This window comes from Myotis daubentonii, chromosome 4 (assembly GCF_963259705.1).
Source record: "Myotis daubentonii chromosome 4, mMyoDau2.1, whole genome shotgun sequence".
In the NCBI taxonomy this organism is placed as follows: Eukaryota; Metazoa; Chordata; class Mammalia; order Chiroptera; family Vespertilionidae; genus Myotis; species Myotis daubentonii.
The window spans coordinates 4,708,722-4,725,372 of NC_081843.1; the positions used below are offsets into that span (position 1 = coordinate 4,708,722).

The 16,651-nt window shown below is 39.5% G+C and overlaps 1 protein-coding gene across 1 annotated transcript in view; it reads left to right on the forward strand.

The window, feature by feature from the left end:
• The window catches only part of LOC132232635 (phospholipid-transporting ATPase ABCA3-like), a 323,040-nt gene that overhangs the window by 290,539 nt on the left and 15,850 nt on the right, over nt 1-16,651 (forward strand). The window lies entirely within an intron of this gene.

The following is a 16,651-nucleotide window of genomic DNA, read 5'->3' on the forward strand; positions in this document are numbered from 1 at the left end:
AGATCATGTGATTTTTTCTTTCTCAGATTGGCTTATTTCACTTAGCATAGTAGTCTCCAGGCTCATCCATGCAGTCCCAAAGGATAAGAGACCCCTCTTTTTTACAGCTGCAGAGTATTCCATTGTGTACATATCCCACATCTTTTTAATCCATTCATCTACTAATGGGCACTTAGGCCATTTTCAAATCTTAGCTGCTATGTTCTTTCTAATAAGTGTTTCAGGGATTTTAGGATATATTCCCAAAAATGGGGTCACTAGGGCAAACAGAAGTTCCATTTTTAACTTTTTGAGGAAACTCAATACTGTTTTCCATAATGGCTGTACCAGTCTGCATTCCCACCACACATGAACTAGTGTTCCCTTTTCTCCACATCCTCACCAGCACTTGTTTGTTGATTTTTCATGATTAAATAAATTTAATTAATTAATTAATTAAACAAACCAATAAATCCAGGAGCTGGTTCTTTGAAGAGATAAAGAAGATTGATGAACCTTTAAGCATGAAAACCATGACAAAAGGCCTCACAAAGCCACCCACCATACACACATCTGTGGGTTTTTCCATACAGTGGGCTCCCTTTTTATTTTTATAGTAGTTTCTTTGGCTGTGTAGAAGTTTCTTATTTTGATGTAGTCTCATTTGTCTATATTTCCATTGTTTCTCTTGCCCTATGAGATGTATAGGCAAAAATTCTGCTACATGAAGTGTCTGGGATTTTACTGCCCATGTTTTCTTCTAGGATTTTTATGGTTTTATGCATTACATGTAAGTCTTTTTTCCATTTTGAGTTTATTCTTTTGTATGGCGTAAGGTAGTGGTCTAGTTTCATCTTTTTATATGTATCTGTCCAGTTTTCCCAATACCACTTATGAAAGAGACTGTCTTGACTCTATTGAATGTTCTTGCTTCCTTTGTCAAATATTAATTGACCATAATAACTTTGGTCAATTTCTGGGGTCTCTGTTCTGATCCATGGGTCTATATACCTGTTCTTATGCCAGTACCAGGCTGTTTTGATTACAAAGAGTGAGACTGAAGCATAAAGAAAAATGAAAGAGCTTTGAGAATTATATGACTCCATCAGAAAAAGCAATATCCTACTCTTCCAATATTCTGGAAGAGGAAGAGACGGAGCAGGGAATGGAGAGTCTATTCTAACAAATAGTGGATGAGAACTTCCCAAAACTATGGAAAGAACTAGATCCTCGAATCCAAGAAGCAAACAGGATACCTAGTTACCTCAATCCAAAGAGGCCCTCTCCAAGGCACTTTGAATTGAAACTGTCAAAAATTAATGACAAAGAAAAAATTCTCAAAGCTGCCAGGGAAAAGAAGGAAGTGACCTGCAAAAGAAAACCCTTAAGAATTTCATCTAATTTCTCAACAGAAACTCTACAATCTAGAAGAGAGTGGAACCAAATATTCAAACAACTGAAAGAGAGAAATTACTAGCCAAGAATAGTATATCCAGCAAAATTATCATTTAAATAGGAAGGAGAAATAAAGACATGCCCAGTCATACAGAAGCTGAGGGATTTTATCACCACAAATCCTCACTGCAGGAAATACTCAAGGGGGCTATTCTACCTGAAACAAAGAACATAAGCTCACAACACTAAGAGTACAATCAACCAAAAGATTTACAAAATAGACAAGGATAATTTGTGACAACAAAAATATAAAAGGTGCAGGTATAATGGTCTGAATTGGCAAAGGAAGATGAAGATCAGATGCATTCAAAAGAAAAAAACTGTATATATGAAACTTTATTTTTTATAAACCTAATGGTAGCCACAGACAAAAATCCCCAAACTAGTACACGTAGTTTTAAAAAAGAGGAAACAGAGGAACAGAGCTAGAACACCACCAAGTAAAAATAACAAACAGAAACACAAAAGAAAAGAACCAATGGAAACACAGAACTCCCTGAAAACAGAAGATAAAATGGCTGTAGAAAATCCTCATACATCAATAATCACCTTAAATGTCAGTGGACTGAATTCACCAGTAAAGAGGCGCAGAGTAGAAGAGTGGATTAAAAGATAATACCCAACCATGTGCTGCCTTCAGGAGACACATATAAGCTGGAAAGATGAAGGTAGATTCAAAGTTAAAGAGTGAAAAAAATGATTCTCCAAGCAAATAAGAGCCATACTTATATCTGACAAAGTAGATTTCAAGATGACAAGAGACAAAGATGGACACTTGATATAATAAAGGGGACACTACATCAAGAAAACATAACACTGCTTAATATATATACACCCAGCCAGGGAGCATCAAAATATATAAAACAACTGTTCACAGAACTAAAGGGAGAAACAGATAAAGACACAACCATAGTTGGGAACCTTAATATTCCATTGACAGCTCTAGACAGATTAACCAAACAGAAAATCAATAAAGAAGTATTAGTCTTAAATGAAACATTAGACTAAATGGACAAAATGGACATTTATAGAACCTTTAAACCCAGAATATCAGATTATACATTTTTCTCCAGTGCACATAGAATATTCTCAAGGATAGACCATATGTTGGCTCCCAGAACTAGCATCAAAAAATTCAAGAAGATCGAAATTATACCAAGCATATTCTCTGATCACGGATGCCTTGAAATTAGAAATCAACTTCAAATACATGGGGATTAAAAAACATACTACTAAAGAATGGCTGGTTCAAAGAAGAAATAAAAGATGAGATAAAAAGATATAGAGACAAATGAGGACAAAAATACAACATATCAAAACTTCTGGGACGCAGTGATAAGAGGGAAGTTTATATCATTACACACCTATCTCAAGAAACAAGATATATCCCAAGTAAATAACATTACATCTAAACAATCTAGAAAAAGAAGAACAAAAGCAATCCAAAGTCAGCAGAAAAAAAGGAAATACTAAGAATTGGAGCAGAATTTAATGAAATAGAGAACAAAAAGACTATACAAATTATTAATAAAACAAAGAGCTGGTTACTTGAAAAGATTAATAAATTGACAAACCCCTGGCTAGATTTGCTAAGGAATAAAAGAGAAAAGACCCATATAAACAAAATCAGAAATGAGAGGGGAGAAGTCACCACAAACATCACAGGAATACCAAGGATCATACTAGAATAATATGAGAGACTATATGCCACCGAATTCAATAAAATTTTTAAAAAATGGACATGTTCATAGAAATATATAACCTTCCTAGAAGAATTCAAAAATCTAAATAGACCTGTCAGCAGTAAAGACATTGAAACAACCATAAAAAACTAGAAACATCATTCAGAAAGGATATATGTACTCCATATTCATAGCAGCACAATTCACTATAGCTAAGATTTGGAACCAGCCTAAGTGCCCATCAGCAGATGAGTGTATTAAAAAGCTGTGTTACATCTACACAATGAAATACTATGCTATGGTAAAAAAAAAAAAAAAAAGGAGGAGGCGGAGGAGGAGGAGGAGGAAGAGGAGGAGGAGGAGTTCCTAACATTTGCAACACCATGTATGGAACTGGAGAGCATTATGCTAAGAGAAATAAGCCAGTCAGAGAAAGACAAATATCACATGATCTCACTCATTTATGGAATATAATGAACAACATAAACTGATGAATAAAAACAGATCCAAAGACAGAAAAGCATAGATCAGACTGCCAAACCTCAGAGGGAAGGTAGGGGAGGGTGGGGGTAAGGAAGAGAGATAAACCAAAGGATTTGTAGGCATGCATATAAGCCTACCTAATGGACACAGACAACAGGGAGGTGAGGGCATGAGTGGGGAGGCCAGGGGGCGGTATGAGGGGATAAGGACACATAAGTAATACCTTAATCCAGTGGTTCTCAACCTTCATAATGCCACGACCCTTTAATACAGTTCCTCATGTTGTGGTGACCCCCAACCATAAAATTATTTTCGTTGCTACTTCATAATTATAATTTTGCTACTGTTATGAATTGTAATGTAAATATCTGATATGCAGGATGTATTTTCATTGTTACAAATTGAACATAATTAAAGCATAGTGATTAATCACAAAAACAATAAGTAATTATATATGCATTTTCCGATGGTCTTAGACGACCCCTGTGAAAGGGTCGTTTGACCCCCAAAGTGGTCGCGACCCACAGGTTGAGAACCGCTGCCTTAATCAGTAAAGAAAAAAAAAATACCAACAGCATATTTCCCAGATCTAGAAAAAATACTTTAAAAAAATTCATATAGAACCAAAAAAGACCCCAAATAGAGCAATCTTGCAAAAGAAGAACAAAGTTGAAGGGTTCTCAATACCAGATATCAGGTTATACTACACAGCCACTGTAATAAAACTAGTCTGGTATTAGCACAAGAACAGGCATACATATCAATGGAACAGAACAGAGACCCCCAGAAATTGACCTGAGCCAATATGCTCAATTAACATTTGACAAAGGAGGCAAGAGCATACAATGAAGTAAAGATAGTCTCTTCAATACATGGTGTTGGGAAAATTGGACAGATACATGCAAACAAAATGAAACTAGACCCCCAACTTACACCACACACAAGAATAAACTCAAAATGGATAAAAGACCTAAATGAAAGTCCTGAGATCATAAAAATCCTAGAAGAAAGCATAGGCAACAAAATTTCAGGCATCTCACATAGCAGAGTTTTCACCGATACATCTCCTAGGGCAAGAGAAACAAAGGAAAAAAATAAACAAGTGGGACAACATCAAAATAAAAAGCTTCTGCTCAGCAAAAGAAACCAGCATCAAAATAAAAAGGAAGCCCTAGCTGCTTAGGCTCAGTGGATAGAATGTTGGCCTGTGGACTGAAGGGTCCCAGATTCAATTCCAATCAAGGGCACATGCCCAGGTTGCAGGCTTAATCCTTAGTAGGGGGCGTGCAAGAGACAGCTAATCAATGATTCTCATCACTGATGTTTCAATTTTTCTCTCCATCTCCCTTCCTCTCTGAAATCAATAAAAACATATTTTTAAAAAATTAAAAGGGAAGTAGAAGATGGCGGCATAGGTTAACGCCAGAAATTGCTGCCTCAAACAACCACTTCAAAAAAACAACTAAAAGACGGAACGGACATCATCCAGAACCACAGGAAGGCTGGCTGAGTGGAAATTCTACAACTAGGAGGAAAGAGAATATCATACCCAGACTCAGAGGAGGCGCAGTGCTGAAGTGAAATACTAAGGTGCGGAGTGCACACGGAGCGGGCTGGCGGCGGAGGGCGCGGTTGTTGTTCTCAATCGGGAGGAAGTTTCAGACTCTGGGCTCCAGATCCGGGCGAGTCTCTAGGGACCCAGACTCAAACGGGTGAAGCGGGACTGTCTGGCTTCGGTCGGAACTCGAAGGCAGCTTTCTCTCTGAGGTTTGCAGCGGTTGCTGGGACTCTGTGAGGCAGAGCCCCTAGGGACGGAACTGAGAGCAGCCATAACTGATCGCTCCGGCCCGCCCTGTAGATCCCCAGGGACCCGCCCCGCCCAAGCCAGATAGCCTCAGGCAAACGCTAGATTAGCACCACCCTAGAGATCCAGCACAGAAGCTCTCCCACTGCAAACACTGCTGACTCTCATAGCCAGTTAGCCTGGAGGTCAAATCACCCTCGGTATTGCCGACAACAATCAAGGCTTAACTACAACAAGACTGCACACAAAGACCACTAGGGGGTGCACCAAGAAAGCATAAAAAATGCGGAGACAAAGAAACAGGACAAAACTGTCAATGGAGGATATTGAGTTCAGAACCACACTTTTAAGGTCTCTTAAGAACTATCTAGAGGCCGCCGATAAATGTTGTGAGATCCTCAAGAAATCTAATGAGACCCTCGATGTTATGATAAAGAACCAACTAGAAATTAAGCATACACGGACTGAAATAACGAATACTATACAGACTCCCAACAGCAGACAAGAGGAGCGCAAGAATCAAGGCAAAGATTTGAAATGCGAAGAAGAAAAAAACACCCAACCAGAAAAGCAAAATGAAAAAAGAATCCGAAAATACGAAGATAGTGTAAGGAGCCTCTGGGACAGCTTCAAGCGCACCAACATCAGAATTATAGGGGTGCCAGAAGATGAGAGAGAGCAAGATATTGAAAACCTATTTAAAGAAATAATGACAGAAAACTTCCCCCACCTGGTGAAAGAAATAGACTTACAGGTCCAGGAAGCGCAGAGAACCCCAAACAAAAGGAATCCAAAGAGGACCACACCAAGACACATCATAATTAAAATGCCAAGAGAAAAAGACAGAGAATCTTAAAAGCAGCAAGAGAAAGAAACCCAGTTACCTACAAGGGAATACCCATACGACTGTCAGCTGATTTCTCAACAGAAACTTTACAGGCCAGGAGGGAGTGGCAAGAAATATTCAAAGTGATGAATACCAAGAACCTACAACCAAGATTACTTTATCCAGCAAAGCTATCATTCAGAACTGAAGGTCAGATAAAGAGCTTCACAGATAAGGAAAAGCTAAAGGAGTTCATCACCACCAAACCAGTATTATATGAAATGCTGAAAGGTATCCTTTAAGAAGAGGAAGAAGAAGAAAAAGGTAAAGATACATATTATGAACAACAAATATGCATCTATCAACAAGTGAATCTAAAAATCAAGTGAATAAATAATCTGGTGATCATAATAGAATCAGGGACATAGAAAGGGAATGGACTGACTATTCTTGGCGGGGAAAGGGGTGTGGGAGATGCGGGAAGAGACTGGACAAAAATCGTGCACCTATGGATGAGGACAGTGGGTGGGGAGTGAGGGCGGAGGGTGGGGTGGGAACTGGGTGGAGGGGAGTCATGGGGGGAAAAAAGAGGAACAACTGTAATAATCTGAACAATAAAGATTTAATTTTAAAAAATCGTACACCTATGGATGAGGACTTTGGGGGGCTACGAGCAGAGGGTGGGGTAGGAACCGGGCAGAGGGGAGCTATGGGGAGAAAAAAGAGGAACAACTGTAATAATCTGAACGATAAAGATTTAGTTTTTAAAAAGTTTATATTTAAAAATATCTTAATTAATAAATAATTTTGATATAAAAAAGTAAAATTTTAACGATTAAATAGAAATATCCTTATAGAATAAGGATATAAACAGAGAAAATATTTTTGTACAGCTATAGAATGTGTTTAAGCTAAGTGATATTACAAGAGTCCATGTTTTACAATTTTATTTTATTTTATTTTTTTATTGAAAAATAACAATTCTTTAATAACATCAAATATAGCCAGTATTCAAATTTCAAATATCTATAGAAATGTAAAACATTTTATTTTATTTTTTATTTTTTTATTGCTTAAAATATTACAAAGGGTATTACATATGTGTCCTTTTTTTCCCCCCGCCCTTGACAGTCCCCTAGCCTCCCCTATCCCCCAGTGTCTTATGTCCATTGGTTATGCTTATATGCATGCATACAAGTCCTTTGGTTGATCTCTTACCCCCCTCCCTCCGGCCCCCCAACCCTCCCCGGCCTTCCCGCTGCACTTTGACAATCTGTTTGAGGCAGCTCTGCCTCTGTATCTATTATTGTTCAAAAGTTTATAATGGTCTCTATTGTCCATGAATGAGTGAGATCATGTGGTATTTTTCCTTCGTTGACTGGCTTATTTCACTTAGCATAATGCTCTCCAGTTCCATCCATGCCGTTGCAAATGGTAAGAGTTCCTTCCTTTTTACAGCAGCATAGTATTCCATCGTGTAGATGTACCACAGTTTTCTAATCCATTCATCTACTGATGGGCACTTAGGCTGTTTCCAGATCTTAGCTATGGTGAATTGTGCTGCTATGAACATAGGGGTGCATATGTCCTTTCTGATTGGTGTTTCTGGTTTCTTGGGGTATATTCCTAGAAGTGGGATCACAGGGTCAAATGGGAGTTCCATTTTCAGTTTTTTGAGGAAACTCCGTACTGTCTTCCATAGTGGCTGCACCAGTCTGCATTCCCACCAGCAGTGCACAAGTGTTCCTTTTTCTCCACATCCTCTCCAGCACTTGTCGTTTGTTGATTTGTTGATGATAGCCAGTCTGACAGGTGTGAGATGGTACCTCATTGTTGTTTTGATTTGCATCTCTTGTATGATTAGTGACTTTGAGCATGTTTTCATATGTCTCTTGGCTTTCTGAATGTCCTCTTTTGAAAGGTGTCTATTTAGATCCTTTGCCCATTTTTTTATTGGATTGTTTATCTTCCTTTTGTTAAGTTGTATGAGTTCCCTATAAATTTTGGAGATTAGGCCCTTATCAGATATGACGTTGGCAAATATGTTTTCCCACACAGTGGGTTTTCTCGTTGTTTTGTTGATGGTTTCTTTTGCTGTGCAGAAGCTTTTTATTTTGAAGTAGTCCCATTTGTTCATTTTCTCTTTAGTTTCAAGTGCCCTAGGAGCTGTATCAGTGAAGAAATTGCTTCGGCATATGTCTGAGATTTTGTTGCCTTTGGATTCTTCTAGAATTTTTATGGTTTCCTGTCATACATGTAAGTCCTTTATCCATTTTGAGTTTATTTTTGTGTATGGTGTAAGTTGGTGGTCTAGTTTCATTTTCTTGCATATATCTGTCCAATTTTCCCAACACCATTTATTGAAGAGACTATCTTGGCTCCATTGTATGTTCTTGCCTTCTTTGTCAAATATTAATTGAGCATATTGGTTCGGGCCAATTTCTGGGCTCTCTATTCTATTCCATTGATCTATATGCCTGTTCTTGTACCAGTACCAGGCAGTTTTGAGAACAGTGGCTTTGTAATACATCTTGATATCTGGTATTGAGATCCCACCTACTTTGTTCTTTTTCAGGATTGCTGCAGCTATTCGGGGTCTTTTTTTATTCCAGATGAATTTTTGGAGAGTTTGTTCTAGATCTGTGAAGTATGCCGTTGGTATTTTAATGGGAAGTGCGTTGATTTTATAGATTGATTTGGGTAGTATGGACATTTTAATGAAGTTGATTCTACCAATCCATTAACATGGTATGTTCGTCCATCTGTTTATGTCTTCCTCTATCTCTTTTTTCAACATCCTGTAGTTTTCTGAGTAGAGGTCTTTTACCTCTTTAGTTAAGTTTATTCCTAGGTAGCTTAATTTTTTTGGTGCAATGGTAAATGGGATTATTTTTATAATCTCTCTTTCTGAAAGTTCACTATTGGTGTATAGAAATGCCATAGATTTCTTGGCATTAGCTTTGTATCCTGCTACATTGCCAAATTCATGTATTAAGTCTAGTAGTTTTTTGATGGAGTCGTTAGGGTTTTGTATGTATAATATCATGTCGTCTGCAAATAAGGACAGTTTTACTTCCTCTTTTCCAATTTGGATGCCTTTTATTTCTTCTTCTTGCCTAATTGCAATGGCTAACACTTCCAGTACTATGTTGAACAGGAGTGGTGAGAGGGGGAATCCCTGTCTTGTTCCTGTGCTTAGGGGAAATGCTGTTAGTTTTTGTCCATTGAGTATGATGTTGGCTGTGGGCCTGTCATATGTGGCTTTTATTATGTTGAGGTATGATCCTTCTACTCCCGCCTTACTGAGAGTTTTTATCGAAAATGGGTGTTGAGAAAAAACCAAGATGACGGCATAGGTTAACGCCGGAGATTGCTGCCCTCGAACAACCACTTCAGAGATATAACTAAAGGACAGAATGGACATCATCCAGAAACACAGGAAGGCTGGCTGAGTGGAAATTCTACAACTAGGAGGAAAGAGAATATCATACCCAGACTCAGAGGAGGCACAGTGCTGAAGTGAAATACTCAGGTGTGGAGTGGGCACCCGGAGTGGGCTGGCGGCGGAGGGCGGGGTTGTTGTTTTCAATCGGGAGGGAGTTTCAGACTCTGAGCTCCAGATCCGGGCGAGTCTCTGGGGACCCAGACTCAAACGGGTGAAGCGGGACTGTCTGGCTTCGGTCGGAACTCGAAGGCAGCTTTCTCTCTGAGGTTTGCAGCCATTGCTGGGACTCTGAGAGGCAGAGCCCCTGGGGAAGGAACTGAGAGCAGCCATAACTGCTCGCTCCGGCCCGCCCTGTAGATCCCCAGGGACCCGCCCCGCCCAAGCCCTGCAGAGAGCCATTTGCCGGATAGCCTCAGGCAAAGGCTAGATCAGCACCGCCCTAGAGATCCAGCACAGAAGCCTTCCCACTGCAGACACAGCGGACTCTCATAGCCAGTTAGCCTGGAGGTCAAATCACCCCCGGTATTGCCGACATAAATCAAGGCTTAAAGGCAACAAGACTGCGCACAAAGACCACTAGGGGGTGCACCAAGAAAGCATAAAAAATGCGGAGACAAAGAAACAGGACAAAACTGTCAATGGAGGATATTGAGTTCAGAACCACACTTTTAAGGTCTCTTAAGAACTGTCTAGAAGCTGCCGATAAACTTAGTAAGGCCCTTGAAAAGACTGGTGAGACCGCCGATAAATGTAGTGAGATCCTCAAGAAATCTAATGAGACCCTCGATGTTGTGATAAAGAACCAACTAGAAATTAAGCATACACTGACTGAAATAAAGAATATTATACAGACACCCAACAGCAGACCAGAGGAGCGCAAGAATCAAGCCAAAGATTCGAAATGCGAAGAAGAAAAAAACACCCAACTGGAAAAGCAAAATGAAAAAAGAATCCAAAAATACGAAGATAGTGTAAGGAGCCTCTGGGGCAGCTTCAAGCGCACCAACATCAGAATTATAGGGGTGCCAGAAGATGAGAGAGAGCAAGATATTGAAAACCTATTTGAAGAAATAATGACAGAAAACTTCCCCCACCTGGTGAAAGAAATAGACCTATAGGTCCAGGAAGCGCAGAGAACCCCAAACAAAAGGAATCCAAAGAGGACCACACCAAGACACATCATAATTAAAATGCCAAGAGCAAAAGACAAAGAGAGAATCTTAAAAGCAGCAAGAGAAAGAAACCCAGTTACCTACAAGGGAATACCCATACGACTGTCAGCTGATTTCTCAACAGAAACTTTGCAGGCCAGAAGGGAGTGGCAAGAAATATTCAAAGTGATGAATACCAAGAACCTACAACCAAGATTACTTTATCCAGCAAAGCTATCATTCAGAATTGAAGGTCAGATAAAGAGCTTCACAGGTAACGAAAAGCTAGAGGAGTTCATCACCACCAAACCAGTATTATATGAAATGCTGAAAGGTATCCTTTAAGAAGAGGAAGAAGAAAAAAAAGGTAAAGATACAAATTATGAACAACAAATATGCATCTATCAACAAGTGAATCTAAGAATCAAGTGAATAAATAATCTGGTGATCATAATAGAATCAGGGACATAGAAAGGGAATGGACTGACTATTCTTGGGTGGGAAAGGGATGTGGGAGATGCGGAAAGAGACTGGACAAAAATCGTGCACCTATGGATGAGGATATTGGGTGGGGAGTGAGGCGGAGGGTGGGACGGGAGCTGGGAGGAGGGGGATTATGGGGGGGGGGAAAGAGGAACAAATGTAATAATCTGAACAATAAAGATTTAATTAAAAAAAAGAAGTAAAAAAAAAAGAAAGAAAGAAAATGGGTGTTGAATTTTGTCAAATGCTTTTTCTGCATCAATTGATATGACCATGTGGGTTTTTTCTTTCAATTTGTTTATGTGATGTATCACGTTTATTGATTTGCGGATATTGTACCATCCTTGCATCTCTGGGATAAATCCTACTTGGTCATGGTGTATGATCTTTCTTATGTACTTCTGGATCCGATTTGCTAAGATTTTGTTGAGGATTTTGGCATCTATGTTCATGAGGGATATTGGCCTATAATTCTCTTTCATTGTTTTGTCTTTTCATGGTTTGGGTATTAGGGTGATGCTGGCTTCATAAAATGAGCTTGGAAGTGTTCCTTCCTCTTGGATTTTTTATAATAGTCTGAGGAGGATAGGTTCTTCCTTGAATGTTTGGTAAAACTCCCCTTTGAAGCCGTCTGGTCCTGGGCTTTTGTTTGCTGGAAGCTTTTTGATGACTGCTTCAATTTCTTCCACAGTTATTCGCCTGTTGAGATTTTTAGATTCTTCCTGATTGAGTTTTGGAATGTTGTATTTTTCTAGGAATATGTCCATTTCCTCCAGGTTGTCTAGTTTGTTGGAGTAGAGTTGTCCATAGTATTGTTTAACAATCATTTGTATTTCTGTAGGGGCTGTTGTTATTTCCCCTCTATCATTTCTGATTTTCTTTATTTGGGTCCTCTCTCTTTGCTTCTTGGTGAGCCTGGCTAGAGGTTCATCAATATTGTTTATCCTTTCAAAGAACCAGGTCTTGGTTTCATTGATATTATGTATTGTTTTTTGGTCTCTATGTCATTTATTCCTGCTCTAATCTTTATTATCGCCTTCCTTCTGCTCACTCTGGGTTTTCTTGTTGCTCTCTTTCTAATTCTTTGAGTTGTAGAGTTAGATGATTTACTACCATTTTTTTGTTGTTTGTTTTTTGAGATAGGCCTGTAGAGCTATAAACTTCCCTCTCAGGACTGCTTTCATTGTGTCCCATAGGTTTTGGATTGTTGTGTTTTCATTGTCATTAGTTTCCAGGATGTTTTTAATTTCTTCTTTGATCTCATTGATAACCCAATCAATATTTAATAACATGCTATTCAGCTTCCAAGTGTTTGAGTATTTTGGGTTGTTTTTATTGTAGTTTATTTCTAACATTATGCCATCGTGGTCTGAGAAGATGCTTGGTATGATTTCAATCTTCTTGAAGTTGGGGAGACTTTGTTTGTGACCCAATATGTGGTCTATTTTTGAATCTGTCCCATGAGCCCTTAAGTAGAATGTATATTCCGTGGCTTTGGGGTGAAGTGTTCTGAAAATGTCAATTAAGTCCATCTGAGTCATTTAGGATTGGTGTTTCTTTGCTGATTGTTTGTCTAGCGGATTTATCCAGTGATGTCAGTGGTGTATTAAAGTCCCCTACTATGATTGTATTGTTGTCGATCTCTCCTTTAATATCTTCCAGGAGTTTTTTTATGTATTTGGGTGCTCCTGCATTGGGTGCGTATATTTTATCAGGGTTATATCATCTTGTTGTATTGATCCCTTTAGTATTATGAAGTGGCCTTCCTTATCTCTTGTGATGGCCTTCACTTTGAGGTCTAGTTTGTCCGATATAAGTATTGCTACCCCAGCTTTCTTTTCATTTCCATATCCCTAAAAGATATTTTTCCATCCCTTCACTTTCAGTCTGTGTGAGTCCCTTCTTCTGAGGTGGGTCTCTTGTAGACAGCAAATGTATGGGTCATGTTTTTTTATCCATTCAGCCACTCTATGTCTTTTGGTTGGAGCATTTAGTCCATTTACGTTTAAAGTTATTATTGAAAGGTACTTGTTTGTAGCCATTTCTTTTTTTGTGTGGCTGTTTTCTTTCTGAGCTTTTTATTCCTTCTTTTTACACCAGTCCCTTTAGCATTTCTTGCATTGCTGGCTTGATGTTGATAAACTCCCTTAGCCTTTTTTTGTCGGTGAAGCTTCTTATTTCCCCTTCAATTTTGAATGATAGCCTTTCTGGATAGAGTATTCTTGGATTCAGTCCTTTGCTTTGCGTCACTTTGTAAATTTCTGTCCATTCTTTTCTGGCCTGATGTGTTTCTGTTGAGAAATCATTTGATAATATAATGGGAGATCCCTTGAATGTAACTTTCCGTCTCTCTCTTGCAGCCTTTAAGATTCTCTCTTAGTCCTGAACATTTGCCATGGTAATTATGATGTATCTTGGTGTGGGTCTTTTCAGGTTCACCTTGTTTGTGACTCTCTGTGCTTGTGTGATTTTTTTTCTTCCCCACCTCAGGGAAGTTTTCTAATATTATTTCTTTAAATATGTTTTCTAACCCTTGTTCCTCTTTCTGTTGTTCTGGCACCCCTATTATTCTTATGTTGTTTCGTTTCCTGTTGTGCCATAGCTCCCTTAGGCTCTCCTCCTGTCTTTTAATTTTTTTCTCCAATTGCTGTTCAGTTTCCATGTGTTTTGTTTCCCTGTCTTCTGATTCACTCATTTGGTCCTCCGCTTCTCCTAGTCTACTGTTGAAACTTTCAGTGGTGTTTTTTTTTTAATTTTTTTTAAAAAATATATTTTATTGATTTTTTACAGAGAGGAAGAGAGAGAGATAGAGAGTTAGAAACATCGATGAGAGAGAAACATCGATCAGCTGCCTCCTGCACACTCCCCACTGGGAATGTGCCTGCAACCCAGGTACATGCCCTTGACCGGAATCGAACCTGGGACCCCCCAGTCCGCAGGCCGATGCTCTATCCACTGAGCCAAACTGGTTTCAGCTCAGTGGTGTTTTTTATTGCAGCTATATCACTCTTCATTTCTTCTTGGTTCTTAAATAAGTTATTGATTTTTTCATCTGTTTCTTCTTGCTTCTTGCATAAGTTGTTGATTTTTTCCTCCATCTGGTTTATGCACTCTAGGACCCTTAATGTGAATTCTTTTTCTGTCATGTTGCATGCCTCTGTATCACTTAGCTGCTTTTCTGGCGAGTCCTCCTTTTCTTTCCTTTGAGATTTTCTTTGTCTACCCATGTTTGATCATACCGCCATATCTAAATGTTGAGTCATTCAGTGGCTGCTCCTTGGGTGGCAATGACTCCTCGGGCTGCAGTTGCTCCTCAGGCGGTTGTGGTAGCAGCTGCTCCTCAGTTGGTAGCAGCTCCTCTGGTGGGTGCTGTTCACAGTTGTGATGGCTCCTCTGGCTGATGGGGGGAGGCTTCACACACAGCTGCTGTTCCTCAGTCAGAGGGTGTGGTGATCAGGAGGCTGCTGTTCCTTGGATGGGGGCGGGCTACACAAGCAGCTTTACAATTTTTAAATCTATACTAATAAAAGGCTAGGTGGCCCTCGTGCCTTGGTGCAATGCCCTCACATCATCACAAGATGGCCGCCCCTCATCATCACAAGATGGCTGCCACAAGATGGCCTCCACAAGATGGCCAGCAGGGGAGGGCACTTGTGTGCAGGGGAGGGCACTTGTGGGTGATCAAGCCTGCAGGGGAGGGTATTTTGGGGGGGACCAGGCCTGCAGGGGAGGGAAGTTTGGGGGGGACCAGGCCTGCAGGGGATGGCAGTTGGGGGCCATCGGGCCAGCAGGGGAGGGCAGTTGGGAGCCATCAGGCTGACAGGGAGCAGTTATGGTGCAGTCAGGCTGGCAGGCAGAAGCAGTTAGGGCCAATTAGGCAGACAGGCGAGCAATTAGGAGCCCAGTGTCCCGGATTGTGAGAGGGATGTCAAAGGGGTCCCAGATTAGAGAGGGTGCAGGCTGAGCTGAGGGACACCACCCTCAATGCACAAGTTTTATGCACCGGACCTCTAGTGTTTAAAATAAAAAAGTTGTACAGTGGGGCCTTGACTTACGAGTGTCCCAACTAACGAATTTTTCAAGATATGAGCCATCTCTCAGCCGATTTTTTGCTTTGAGTTGCGAGCTAAAATTCAGGTTACGAGCCAGTTTCAGATACCCCACCGCTAGTTGGTGCAGCGAACATCACAGTGAACGCCACAACATTAGCCCAGCATCACTTGTCTCACTCATTCACTTTTTGATTTGACAGACGAGTAATTTGAGTTACGAGCTTTGTCATGGAACAAATTAAACTCGTAAGTCAAGGCCCCACTGTAGTAAGTTAAGTTTACTTTATTATTAAAGGAAGAAAATAATTTTTATAAATTTAGCATAGCCTAAGTGTACATCATTTATAAAGTCTAAAGGAGTGTACAGTAATATGCTGGGCCTTTACACTTACGCATCACTGACTCACTGACTCACCTAAAGCAACTTCTAGTCCTCCAAGCTCCATTTAATATAGGGCTGTATGTAGGTGCACCATTATGTTACAACTGCCTGCAGCATTCATGCGGCATGCTGTACAGGTTTGTATCCTAGGAGCAGTAGATTCTACCATATAGTAGGCTATACCGTCTAGGTTTGTGCACTCTGATGTTCACACAATGACAGAATTGCTTAGTGACACATTGCTCAGAATATATACATCCCTGTCAATAAGTGATGCATGACTATATAATGAATATAGGCAATAATATTGTACTGTAAAGATGTAATGTGATAAATATTGCTACATCATCAATCATTACAATACATAAATGTTTCAAAGTAACATACTTATATCTTAAACTTACACAATGTTACATGTCAAATGTATTCCCTAAAAAAACATATCACTTCACACATACTTGGATGGCTGTAATTTAAAAAATGGAAAGTATTAAAAGTTTGGTGAGGATATGAAGAAATTGTTACTCTCATTTCTGGTAGGAATATAAAATGTTGCACCTGCTGTGAAAAATTTTGGTGGTTCCTCAAAAAGCAAAACATACAATTACCATATGACCCAGCAACTCTATTCCTGAGTATAAAACCCCAAACTCTAAAACAAGTATATAAACAAGAGTTTTACAGATATTTGCATGGCCTACAATAATGGTTAGATATGTCATAAATACCTTTATTTTGCTTTCTTTATTTAATTACTAAGCATTCTTCTCACAAAGGCTCAGCCTTTGACATTTATTATGTAGTAAGGTGATCTCCTGTCAAGACTGGTAAAAATTATTGGCAGGCAAACTTGCATATTAATTATAAATATCAGGGAAGATCAAATAAGACAAATAGCTTATGAAGACA